This window comes from Anser brachyrhynchus (assembly GCF_964034855.1).
Source record: "Anser brachyrhynchus genome assembly, chromosome: 16".
In the NCBI taxonomy this organism is placed as follows: Eukaryota; Metazoa; Chordata; class Aves; order Anseriformes; family Anatidae; genus Anser; species Anser brachyrhynchus.
The window spans coordinates 10843941-10857037 of record NC_137734.1 but is presented as its reverse complement, the minus strand read 5'-3'; the positions used below and the strand labels follow the sequence as shown (position 1 = coordinate 10857037).

General features: G+C 37.6%; 1 protein-coding gene and 1 long non-coding RNA gene across 5 annotated transcripts in view; one reads left to right on the top strand and one right to left on the bottom strand.

Moving 5' to 3' along the window:
* The window catches only part of ASIP (agouti signaling protein), a 73261-nt gene that overhangs the window by 38161 nt on the left and 22003 nt on the right, over positions 1 to 13097 (top strand). Inside the window, exon 1 of one of the 4 annotated variants that reach the window (XM_080558348.1) lies at positions 4758 to 6143. The exons of the other annotated variants lie outside the window; for them this stretch is intronic. The gene's annotated coding sequence lies outside the window, so the exon portion shown is untranslated. Of the gene's footprint in view, positions 1 to 4757; positions 6144 to 13097 lie in introns of those variants that run through there. 4 annotated transcript variants of the gene reach the window in all.
* Positions 1 to 13097, bottom strand: part of LOC308178988 — a 33029-nt gene that overhangs the window by 12552 nt on the left and 7380 nt on the right. The gene's annotated exons all lie outside the window — the stretch shown is intronic.

Sequence of the window (13097 nt, the reverse complement as noted above, 5' to 3'; positions counted from 1 at the left end):
TAACTGCTTAATAAGTGAAATCAATATCTTCAAAATTTGTTTTGTACTTTCACATTCTCCCATATAAACACTGGCACCACTGAGATGAAACATGCTTTGGCCAAAAAAATCTTTTAGCGCTGTAATCAGGTACCTTTGCGATTACGGATAACTTTCACTAGAAATGGGAAGTGGGAAGTTTGTCACAAGCTTAAAAAGGGGGAACAATAACTGTCATATAAATTATATTCTTAAGAAGTTGTATATTTTTTGACTAATAAAAAGATGCAGATATTATTGAATATCAAAAGTATCAGTATCATGCTGATTTAATAACAAGTACAAGTGCAGAAACCGGGATGTGAAACCTTTCATCTCTTTCCCTGATATTAGTCAGTCTAGCAAGCCTAGTCATTGTATAATACAATCAACATAGGTATTTTAAGAAATAGAATTCCTACCAGAGCAAACTGATAGACATTAAAGAAACATGGTTCTTGAAACTCATCTCCTCCTTGACAGGAGCTGGTATAAGAATCATTCTAGCATAAAACTACCATCAGTGATTTCATATTAATTTAAAAATAAAAGCAAACAGTTTGAATACAGTGTGAAGCTAAAAAAAATAATTGCCATAATTGGAATAGCACATAAAATATCTATTCTTTGAGAGGGATCAAAATTACTTCAGTTTATCAAACCTTACACGGGTAAGTCATGGTGCAGTATGAAATGCTGTGTGCAGTTTTATAGGCATGTAACAGGCATCACATTTACAAAGAGATTCAGCTGAGAACACTTTACTAAAGTTTTGACTGTTAAACTCCACCTAGATAAAATTAGAGCTTCTTTGTGAAAATACTACTTTCAGCAATATTTCCGCTAAGAAACTTTTTTTTTCTTCAGATCTGTGGGGCTGCATGCCCTGTTTTTACCCTGTAATTTGAGTTTGGGTGGAAGAAAGGAAAGATATTGGAGAAATTAGGTCATCGCCACAGATTTCTTAGAGGTAGCAATCCATGCAGCACAGTAGGAGTGTTTCTAATTGTCCTGCCTGCAGTCCAGGCAAGTGGCTGCGCATGTAACATTCATGGACAGTGAAATCAAGATGTTGTTTACTGCTCAGAACTGCCCCACACCAGGGAGACAGCTGTGCCCATGAAAACCCATCTCTTCTCATTTGAAGTTAACCTGTCCTTGTGTATTACTCCCAGATTTCTGTCTAGGACTTTCTGGGCTGGAATGCAGGCATCCTGTCCCAAGCAGAAAGAGAAGAATATTATCTTTATCTGTTCAGCAAAACTGAGAAAGCTCCATTAAATGAAATCTATCATATAAATTTTATGGTTTCTATTCATTTACAGAAAGGAAAACAATGTGCTTCACAGCTCAGTGGCTTGAGCATTCAAGCTGCCAGTACAAAGCTTGAGTGAGACTTTTGTTTTTCCCATTTTCCGACAAAGCACCAAGGGAGGATCTGCTAGCAGCCACACAAGCATCCTAATTACTTGGCAGTGGCTAACATTTTTTCCATACACATAAAAGAAACCAAGCATACATTTCTAATATGTATTTCTCATTTTCATTAAATTAAATTTGATTTTACAGCTGGCACTAGTTGTAACTAAGACTTACAACCTTAAGAATCAGCCTGGAGAGCAGAGAAGCACATCCCATTCAAAGAGCTCTTAGAGTAATGCATCCAGTTACCTTTTAGCTGGGAGAGAAAGCTCAGAGACTAGAGGAATTCCTATTCTGTTCATAAAAAAATTGATGTAATATGAATTACTACATGATTCAGAAGTTAAAATAACTCTTAACCATCTGGATAAAATAAAGAGGAATATGGTAAATTAAGAGAGAGGAGGAGCTGTAGGCACTGAACCTTTTTTGCCACACTTGAAGCATTGTGTGATACAAGATGTAGGAGAGGTTCACGGGCTGTATAGCCCATTCTGCCCATAGTACTTACACAATTACACAACCATTTTACACTGCTCCATGCATTGCTCCTTTCCAGGATGCCATCATTTTGTTCTCCTGGCAGTCTGAATTGCCTGAAGTCTGAACAGTCTGAATTGCCTAAGCCTGAACATCAACCGTGTCTGCCAAGTTCTTGATGTCATCTACCTACAGAAAAAAACTCAAATCTCTAAGTCACCTAATTCTGTGCCCATTTGCTCTTCTAACAACTACATCATCTTTAAGCTGTTGAGGGCAAGGAGAATTCATGTTTTTAACTCAGATTTTATTTTCAAAGTTATTTAATTTACTCTCAAGTTCTTATGGTACTGCAGCTGTTTTTGTTTGTTTGTTTTTTCAAATATACAAAGACTTGAACAGCCATATGTTTCCAAACCAAGTCTGTGCTTTATACACCTTTGTCAGCTCTCCTGATGGTGGAGTGCCAGGACTTCATAAGAGAAATTCGAAGACTCCCAAAGACCTCTTAGCGTAGACTCCACCAAGGACAGGTACACTTCTGGGAAGTGTTTCATCTGGACAAATAATCATCTGGAAGCACCTGCAAGAAACCCTGACCAGTGCTGGGGCACTGCAGCTTCAGGGAGAACAGGAAAAGATACCTGGCCCTCTGGACAGAGTTCCAGTCTGAATTCATGTGCAATACCATGATAACACCCTGCATTAGTTGCTGAGTAAGAATTCTAGAGCACATATATGTGTTCGGCAAACACACACAAATACCCATCAAACATCTTGGTTTTAAGTAGTGCATTTGTGTCGTCACCAGATAGTGTTCTTCCACCTTGCAGCACACATTTTGAATGTCTAGTATCCAGTTCCAGAATTAGGCAACCGAGCTGTTATGAAGACCTTGTTTTCACAGGTCTGTGAAAACAGAATATATTCAGGCGAGGGGAAAAAAAAGTGTTATTCTACAGCTTTGGGAAGAAACATATACACACAATGCCCAACAGGAGCTATGCTGGGTCCTGAAATGGATTGCTGTATGTTTAATAATGCTGATGTTTCCTTTGCAATATCTTGCTTTCACAAAATGCATAATTCTTAGTAAGAGTTTTGATACATGTTTTATTAGGATGTGCTTTTTATTTAATTGAACCCATTCAAATTAAAAAGAAAACCCTGCAGAGATGGCAAATACTAACAGAAGGCACATTTGAAATTGGGAAGCAATAGAGGGTATTTAATCCATAAAGACCTTGCCCTCTAGCTTCAGTAAGAACAAATGCACTAGCCAGATTCTGAAGGGGCTGTGAAGTTAACTAGGCTATCTTACAGGGAAAAAAATGACAGCACATTTTCATATTTCAAAGTCAGTCTTCTGTGCCTATTTGTAATGAGACCTTTCAAAATTATTAGGAGTTTCTACACCAGCTACAAAGTACTTTCAGGTCAAAAGTTACAGCTAGTTCAAAATGGCACAACTCCATTTGGACCTATGAACTTCAATCACCTAAAGATCTGGACCTAAATATTAAATATTTTTATTTTATTATTATTTTTGAAAAATAAAACTGTATCTTTATGCTTTATAGAAAGGAGCAGTAGGAAACTATATAGCCTGTGGAGAGAAGAGAGATTGCATCTTACACAGTCAGAATGAAAAAGTAAAATTGAGGTTTTACTTGAAAAGCTTCAGTTACAAAAACATGTCTGTGCCTTTTTCGGTTTAACTTTCTTTATTATACAACCGAAGAGGCATGTTGGGTGAATACAAAACCAAATTCCCTAGGGAATATTCCCTGTGTAATCACTGTCAGAGGCAGCTGAAATAATCAGAGGTTTCAGGCAAATGTGAGTAGCCTCCAGCTGGTTCTGGCAGAGTTATATGCAAGTCATATATTAGGCCAGGTTCAGCCTGATGCGAACCAGATAAACCAAAACAAGGGCAAAAATGTCAGGAAAATACAAAAAAGGCAAATTGCCTGTTTTTGCCTTTAAAAAGAAAAAGAATGAAAGTGTAAATCCAGCACTGTGCAGTTCCAAAACTCAACCAAAACATCCTAGAAAGTTCTTCTCACTGAAAGAACATCCAAGAATGCATGTTTTGGATTATATTACTCTTTTCAACCACTGTTCACCAACAGTTTTTAAGGTTCCAATCTTCAAGCATTTATCTGCTTCAAGAAGTTGTTCTGCTTTTTAATTTCCCCTTTGTGAAAACTTGAGGAAAGATTGCCTATATGCGTAGCTCATTCCCTGCATGGAGCAATGAGTGACGTGCTTTCACAGCCTGTGTGTGGTACATTCTGAACTGTGAAAAAGCACAGCTTCCCATGTGCAATGCCCAGCACCACTGCTATGCCTCTAGCAAAAATAAAAAGCAACCAAAGAGAAGGATTTTTTTTTTTTAAGCCTGCGTGATGTTTATTCATGTTTAGTAATTGCTTAACAAAATTTTCCACTCAAATAAATACCCCACACATCAGAGAGGCAGAGCTGCAGAAAGGGAAACAGAATGGAACCTACACCAGGCCCCATTAGCCTGGTGCCCCATTAGCAGAAGGAACAGCAACCAAGCAGGTCTTGCAGAACAGGACTCACCTCACCAAAATATCATATCCCTAGCCAGTAGGGAAGAGGGAATTGGTTTGGATGCTACAACTCCAGACCTTATCCACACCTTTGTCCTGGTATCACCCCTTTGTTTCTCGTCAATACCACATCCATTTGGTAGCTGTAAAGAACAGCCTTCCCTCCCAGCCCTCACACAACATAGGGTGAGAAGGAGGAAGGAGAAAGCATTATCCATCTAAAAGCATTATCTTATAGCATTATCCATATCTACATTTTCTATGAGCATGGCTTGGACAAGGTGAATACCTTGTGAATCAAACTGTACAAAATGCTGTGGGCTCTTCCCACGCTCACAAGTATGAGAGGCTTTTGGTCACGTCCCTGAAGTCCACAGCCAGCAGGTGCCAGGCAGGGCCGTGGCTCAGGACAGGCCCCGCACAGCACACAGCGCAGTCAGCATGGGGAAGGATGAGGTACCGACACCACAGCAGTAGCGATGCTGATGGCACATTACAAGCACATACCAGCTACCCATATAGTCACATTATCCATGATGGTAGCTTTCTGCTTCACTCTGCCACCCTACACAGCCCACTCAGACCGTCTTTTTTTTTTTTTTTTTAATCCTTAACCCTGCGGCATCCCTGCCCCATCTCTTCTCTGTCTCCAGGCTGTGGTAGTGCTACCAGTGTGATAGGAGCGGGGAAAGAAGAGGAGCCAGAGCCAGACTGCGCTCCCCCTCCTCTGCTGCTAGCTGTTGGCAGTCCTGTGATTCCTGAAACACTGCTGGAGCAGAGCTGCAGCACTTCTGGGATCAGTGAGGGTCCTGGGCTGGGTGGGGGGGGGGGGGGGAGAAGGGGCGCGGGGAGGAAAAATGCTTTTCTGTTGGGGAAGGAAGAGGTTTCCAAGCTGTTGAAGGGGGCAAAGGAAAAGCGGCCCCAGGCCCACAGCTGCACATAGATCTATAAGCCACCAACATCCTTGGCAGAAGAGCCCTGGAGCTAAACCAGGACTTCCTGGCAAGGGAACCCAAAGGAATCAGCAAGAGGTGTTTGCCCTCTCTGCACTCCCCCAGAGCTCATCAACCTTTCTCCCCCACCACACACAGGACAGAAACCAAGTGTTCAGTGGCTTGATTTTAGTGTCAGGATAATCAAATGCCCTGCCCCTCCAAAAAGAAAGGTACTAAACCCACAGATCTCCTTCTGCGATTAGAACCTGCTATGAAAGGGACACCAAATAAAGCCTTCAGGCCTTCACTTTCAACTTTTAATAGGTGCCAATACCAAAGGCACGAGACAAGTAACCAACAGGTCTGAGCAAAAACCATGTTACGCTTCGACAGTATCAGCTGCTTGCTCCTCTAGAACTATATACCAGGTCTTTTACATCTTGCATACCTGATGTACAAACTTTTATTGTGTACATACAAAGGACCACATGAATTGACAGCATTAGTCCCATTTGACATTTGCGTTGGAGAGGGAGGGAAAAAAAATTATAACCCTTTAAAAGTACCACCCCTGCCAACATGACTTCAATATTCAGTATAAGCAAGTCCTCTCACATCTTCAATTCATGGATTGTAAGTTCTGATTTATATGAAAAGGAAGCAGAACCAGAACATTAACAATACAGACAGCTGAAGACCAGTAAGAAAGGTATGTAGTAAACACTTTTGGAAGTTCATTTCTAATACAGCTAAACAAAATCTATTGAGCACATCCTGCTGTCCTTTCTGCCCATAGGCGGCTACTACAATGCCAGGATGCGTTAGTGCTACTGCAGTTCTTTTACAGTTACCTCTTTTTTGTCAGTCACTTATTTTTTAAGAGAAAGAAAGGCCTTAAAACCTTAGCTACCTGTAAAGCTCTAGATAAATCAAAGGATTTATCAAAGGATTTAGCAGGATTAGTTTCACCTGACTTGTAGTGAAGTCTCCTGCAATGAGAAAAGCCAGAACTGCCGGTCAATGTACAGCACTTCTGCTATGACTTTCAAATATGGCTGGAAGTACATTCTCCTCAGCTACCTGCCTGAGGTGAGTAAATGTTTCGTTATTTAAATGGATGTTATATTTTTATTCATAATTTTTTCATAAGTTTGTACTTTCATATTCTTTTTCTAAATTACAATGAAATATTTTAAGAAGATATATAGTTCCAGCAAGAATTTTACGTGCAATATGGAGTTGTTTAGCAAGATAAAATGAAAATGCAGGGACCAGAGAAATCTATGGTTTAAACACTCTGCTTATATATAGAAATATATCATCTACTCTGGGAGTAATAGCACTGGTCAGTTGGAACATGAAGGGTAATAATTATTCACCAGTTTTGTGAAATAAAAACTGGTTATATTGAAATGAAGAAAATAAGTTTTACTTAAATTAAAACATTAATTTCTGCAACTGTCATTTATGGGCAAGATAGTGGTTTTTTTCCATTTTTCAAATGACCATTTTGCCTTCAGAAGTTGGACACTTTAGACTGTATGTCAAAAGATATTTAGAAATGTATTTTTAATGTGTTCAGAATTTTGTCTTGTACTGGCCTCAAACTCTATATTATTGGACAAAAAGAAAGTTTCTTCATAGTGAAGAGTTAAAATTTTTGTCTGATCTAATTGAATGTTAGAGTGGTGTTGGTGGGTTTGTTTGGTTTTGCTGTTTTTTTTTTCATTTATTTTTTTGAGTTGCCCTCTTTCAGAACCAGAAACTCTTATTTGTAAATGTTACATAGTGTATATGTTCAGATTTATGCAAGATGTTTTGATGTTTTCCTGGTATACATAGAATTCTGAACCCTGTAAACACACTGATGGCATTAACAAGGACCAGATGTCAGTTGCCTTTCTCATATAGAAAAATCAAAGGTAGGAGTTTTGACTATTTGAAGAATTTAATGAATAGGTGCTCAGCAGCTATAGACTTTTATGACTTAAGATTAATCCTACCAAGGTTCCAATAACATTAATTCCATTTGTTGAGGGAGGATGGCAAGTTCAGGTAATTTTTTGTGGTACAATTAAATCAACAATTCACTTCAAGTAGCTTTAAATGGGGGGGAGGAGGGGCGGGGCGGGAAACAAAGTTTGTGGTAAAGTTGGTTTTGGGTTATTATTTTTCCCCCCTTCCCTTCTAATTCCTTTGCAACAAAAAATATACTGGATTTATTGTGAAAAAAGGAGTAGAACTACTGAGAACATTACAATACAAAATGTTGCAACAGAGAAATGAGGGAGTGTTAATTTAATCCTATGAGATACTTAAAATCCTTTTCTATGTTTAGTTACAAATTAGATGTAGTAGAACAGTTAGAATCTGTTTTGGAGGTTCCAAAACACTAACATTGCAGCCTGGTTTAATGCTTAAATACACCTCTCAAAGTGCATGACATATCTAAGATGTGGCAAGTGTTATGACTATAATCCAGATAAACAAAGCTATGAACGCAAGATATAAATCAGCTATGTCATTAAAATGTTATTTTTCCTTTCACGGTCATGACTGTCACTAGAGTTTGCAATTTAAAATTCAAAGAATTAATGTAATGAATGTAAGAATTGAAACACTTCCTAAACCTCATTTTATATATCAGATGTATACTGTGTATATATTTGACATTTTGAGGCATAAAGATGCACCACAAATTAGTTATGCAATGACCAGCAATATAGCAGGTACTTCAGTAAGTAATGAAAATATTTTTCCCCCAAATCTTTACAATTCAAGGATTCAATCCTAAAAACCTATCATGGAGGCAATCAGAGTTGAAACAGATGCAACAAATTACATATCCACAAAATATTACTGTCAGTAATTAATGTATACCTGCCAGATTTAAGTTTATTTTGCAATTGCCTCCTTCTTCCCTGCATTATCCCAAATGCTCCACTCTACCTGTTCTGTTCTTGAAGCTCTGTTATGAATACTGTACATACTCTCTATTCATCAAAGAAGTGAAATAAATTTTTAGGACACATGTTCTAATGTTTTACCACTGATTTCAGTATAAGCAGAAGCAAGACAAGTAAGTTTATAAAGTAAATTTTAAACATTTAGCCTTCAGTTAAACCCCTTTCTGATTAAATACGACAAAAAAGTTGGGATTAACTCTTGATGGGTAGATAACTTTATTAAAGGAGCATAATGAGAGATGGCATGGATTTATTTTTAAGCTCTTTAATCAACACTGCCTAATATTTTTCCAATCTCAATGTTTTAATATTTTCAACAATTCTGTTATCAACATACTCTCTATATTTCTTTCCTCTGAGGAATAAGGCATTTAAATTGCAAAGCAAAATTCATATCTCAGATCAGGCACATCATCAGGGAGGAAATTCTGAAAGTTAGGGCAACAAATAAAGAAATATGGTTAAATCTGTCTGGAATACTATAGATCAAGGGAGTGAAAGACAACCTACATTATGAATTTCATAGAAATGAAAAAGAATGAGGGAATGACCATGGCATCAGTTGGACAACATTGCAAGCTTCTGATGTTTCTTGTTATTACATAAATAACTGTAGCTGCGTGTTGATGTTACTAGTTTTGACTGCTTCCACTGAAATTGTATCCTTTGATTTCTCAGCTTTAAGGATAAACTATGAAATACCAAACCTCTCAAGCTTAAAGATAAGGCATTTTTTTCTGAATGGATGTAGTATTATTTTACTAAAGTGTTCTGCAACTATTCATAATATTTTACTCAAAAGCAGATCTATTTCATTTGTAAGCACCATATCACGTATCACTTCTCCAAATGCTAAGGCTTCTCTGATCATTCTCCAAATAGACCTGTCTTCTTCCTTGTTTATTACAAGAGAAACTAATTTTCTAGCTGTGCGACTCCACAGAAGTAGCAGTAAAACTGCCTCCCACTGATTTTTTGCAAAGCTAGGTGTGCATTAAGTCTTATTTTCATATCTTATTTTTTTCATTTCTTATTTTTCATATCTTTGTTGCATCTACTCACAACAACAAAGTAAGAATTAGATCAGAAAAAGAGGTTGCCCAAAGACAAGTGTTACTTCTCTTGGAGAAGAGCAGCAATTCTCCCTCCAGATTGTCCTTCTAGCAAACGTGCTTAGATCACCTGCCAATGTTACCATCACAGAAGCAGACACCCTTCTTTCTACTAAAATCAGTGAGAGTCTTGTAAATGACAGCAATTTGGCTTTATGCCAGGCTTCTTTCTCATTCGAAGTTTTCCAGAATAGCAATAGTTCCCTGATAAAAGCATATAACGTTTTCCCTCAGTTGCAAATTCTTACATTGTATGAATGTGAAGAGATGAGGGCAGACCAGGCTGTTTTCTCTCACATAAGCACAATCTCAAAATCAAAGAGATGTTGCGGAGAGGAGTCTGATCTCATACACCCATGAAAGACATCAAGTCTTTATTCTAGGGTAGTATGGGTCAGTTAAAATATGATCTGTAACTATCCACAAACTGCTCAATGGACCTTGCAGAGATCCACATCTGAATGTCCTACAGACCGCGTGCTTCCAGATCCTCATGGGAACAGGGAAAAAATCCTTGTCTCATCCCCGTCCTAATGCAACCAAAAACAACTGCAGAAAGATGTGCATGTGAGAAGGGGTACCAGGTGCAGGTTTGAGGCAGTTAGGAAAGAATCAACACGCTGTGCCGTGTTGTGTTAGGGATGTGATGAAGGGTATGGTGAGGGAGCCAGGAGAAATTTTGAGAATATTGAGAGGATGGTAAAACAGGGGGAACAGATGAGAGCAAACAGTATGGTTAATAAAATAAAAATAATGAAGCCTAATGAAAAAAATAAAAGTGAACAAAGGGGAAATAAGAGTCTGGAGAAAGTCAAGAAGAAAGGACTCTGGAGAGTCGAGGAAAATTGAAAACAGTTGGGTAGAAAAAGAAGTGTGAAAAAATAATTTATGTTCGTTTGATAGTACAGGAGAGGAAGTAAAAACAACTATGGAAAGAAGGAAGAAGTAAGGAAAGAAAGTTTTTTGTTTTTCTTTAAAAAACAAACAAAAAAAGACAATAGAAAACATAAGCCAGACAGGGAGAGAATAAAAAACAGACTGATATCAAACAGAGAAGAGGAGGAGGCACACAAATGCAGATGCACACACAGGTTTTCCACAAGGTTACAATGTCTGGTACTGTGAATGCAAACCAATGTTCCTGACAATCTAAGACTCTCCAGAGTGACAGCTGAGCTTTATTTCAAAGAAGCACAGAACAAATCCCTGGGATTTCTTTTTTTGATTTTTTTTTTTTTAAAGGAGAAAGTTTGTAATTATCTTGTAATTAAATCCCATAAATGTTTACAAAGGAGGTACAGATTTTGTGACTTGGTGCTGGAATAGAAGCTAAGAAGAATCATGCCTTAATAAGGACTGTCTGAAAAATAGGTTTTCCTTTAAGGGAAATTTTGACTATGCTATTTTTCATTTCGAAAGGAAAAAAAATGTTTTGAAGTTCTAAAATGGAAAAATAAGAACAGTGTTTTCAAAAGAAAGGAAATTGTTGATACCATAGGTTTCCCCTGCGGATATCAGCACAATGTTTTAATAGACATTTTTTCGTTTTGAAATATTTAATTGCTTTTAAAATTTTTCATGTGATAATTGATAGTTGTCAATTTTAAAAAACGAGAATGTTCCAACTCATACAATTCAACTGGTTCTACTGCTATGTCATTTTATACTCATCACCCAACAAAACTGAAGATAAGTAGAGAAGGATGAATGAAAACATCAATACACTGTGTTCATGTCAGCCTATCTTCCTCCCACTGTCCTAGGTTACTTCTCACCTTCACCACACCACACATTTGCTCATTCTCTTTGCCTCAAACATTGCTCCTCGAGCATCTCAAACATGTTCAGTAACACAGAAAACATCTTTTGCCCATGTTTCTGGTCGTTGAACACGTTTTTCCTTTGTGCAGGTACTGTTGGAGGGTAGTCCCTAAGTGCTCCAGGATGAGCTAACATTCTGGATGCTTTTTGGAAAAAGGAAGGCTGTGTGCTGTTTCCTTCAGTAGGAACAAAACAATCCCCAAATGTTCCGTGATATCATTTTACTGACAGAGTAACATCAAACGTGATGGCTTCTGAAGACCTTTTGCTACGTTTTGTCTGTAAAAACAGATAAGCAACGTCCAATCTTAACTAAGTTGCCTAAACTGATGTCACAAAATCTGTGTAAAGTTATCTACACACATTTCAAATCCAAAATGGAGAAACTAACTTTGAATTAGATAATCAAAGGATTGCAAGCAAAACAGTCTACACATGTGAGACTATGTGAGCCCCACACGTCCCTATTTCCATGGTACAAATCATGGCATCATACGCAAGCTTGAACAAATAACTGGTTATCTGCCAGCTGGCCAAGTTCTTAAAAGGCTTCTACTGGGTTCCAAAGCACTGCAGCTTGGCCAGAATTAGCTGGTTTCCTATAAAAAAAAAAAAACTTAGGGAAAAAAAATATGATGAGGAGCTATTACTGCCATACTAAAGCAACACATCTTAGTAAAAAGCTATTAATTAGCTTTAATTTAAAGTCATGTTATAAATGTGAGGTATAGCTGCCTCTTATTCCTTTATGATGTAAGTACTAACTTCTTAGTTACTACTCTGATTGCACTTAGAGATCTTAGTTTGACAATATCAGAGCAAAACATAGGAAAACACATTTTGTCAACTGCTCTTCCAAAAGAGACATCCTGGATGCAGAAGGTTTTCATTGACTTATACAGTCTTTCCATTTGGAAAAAAAAAAAAAAAGATGTGAAAAGCCCCCTTGCCCCACCCCTGTGGGATTTAATTTAAACGCTGGAAGTCTACATCAGCACCATAAATTTGCTTCAATTAATGATACCCCGTATCTATTCTCATTGATATTGTATGTTTATGCAAGTCTTCTGTGAAAAGCTGAGTTTGGGTCAAATTTTATTCTCCGGTTCTAATTATCCTCATGTAAATCTGGAATTGTTGCTCTGTGACTTTACAACTGCTTTTGATGTCTTTATTTGCAAAATAAGGTGACCTTGAATCAGGAAAGTATACTAAACCATAGTCACTTTTAAGCATTTAAATATTCTAACTCACTTTATTTTAAATTGTGTTGGCAATCTATTAAAGCACATATTTATGGGCTTTTTGTACCTTTAGCATTTCACCTTCCATATTTGTGTCATATATTTATTTTTATTATTATTTTTAAATGGCACAACCCTGACCTCTTTGTTGTTCTGTTTCACTCTGGGGCAGGAAAACTGGAACTGTAACACTGGGGAAACATGAAATCTCCAGAAATTGAGGATTTATTTTTTTTAAATAAGCTAGCCTATAATGGAATAGGCATCCAATACTGCTAGTAACAGGAGTTTCTTACAAAATCAGCCATGACAGATATCTAGGAGAATAATACAAGTGCAGTATTTTAAACCAAGCAAATACATGACTGCAGTCAGCAAAGTGTTGTTTTAATCTCATGATTTTTGCAAGTTTTTCCAACACATGGCGTGTGGAGTTGTTCCAGCAATTCCCATCTCCCCATGCTTTTTACAAATGTTTATAAACCCGTATCCTCAGCTCATGTTATCTCAGTGTGTTCTT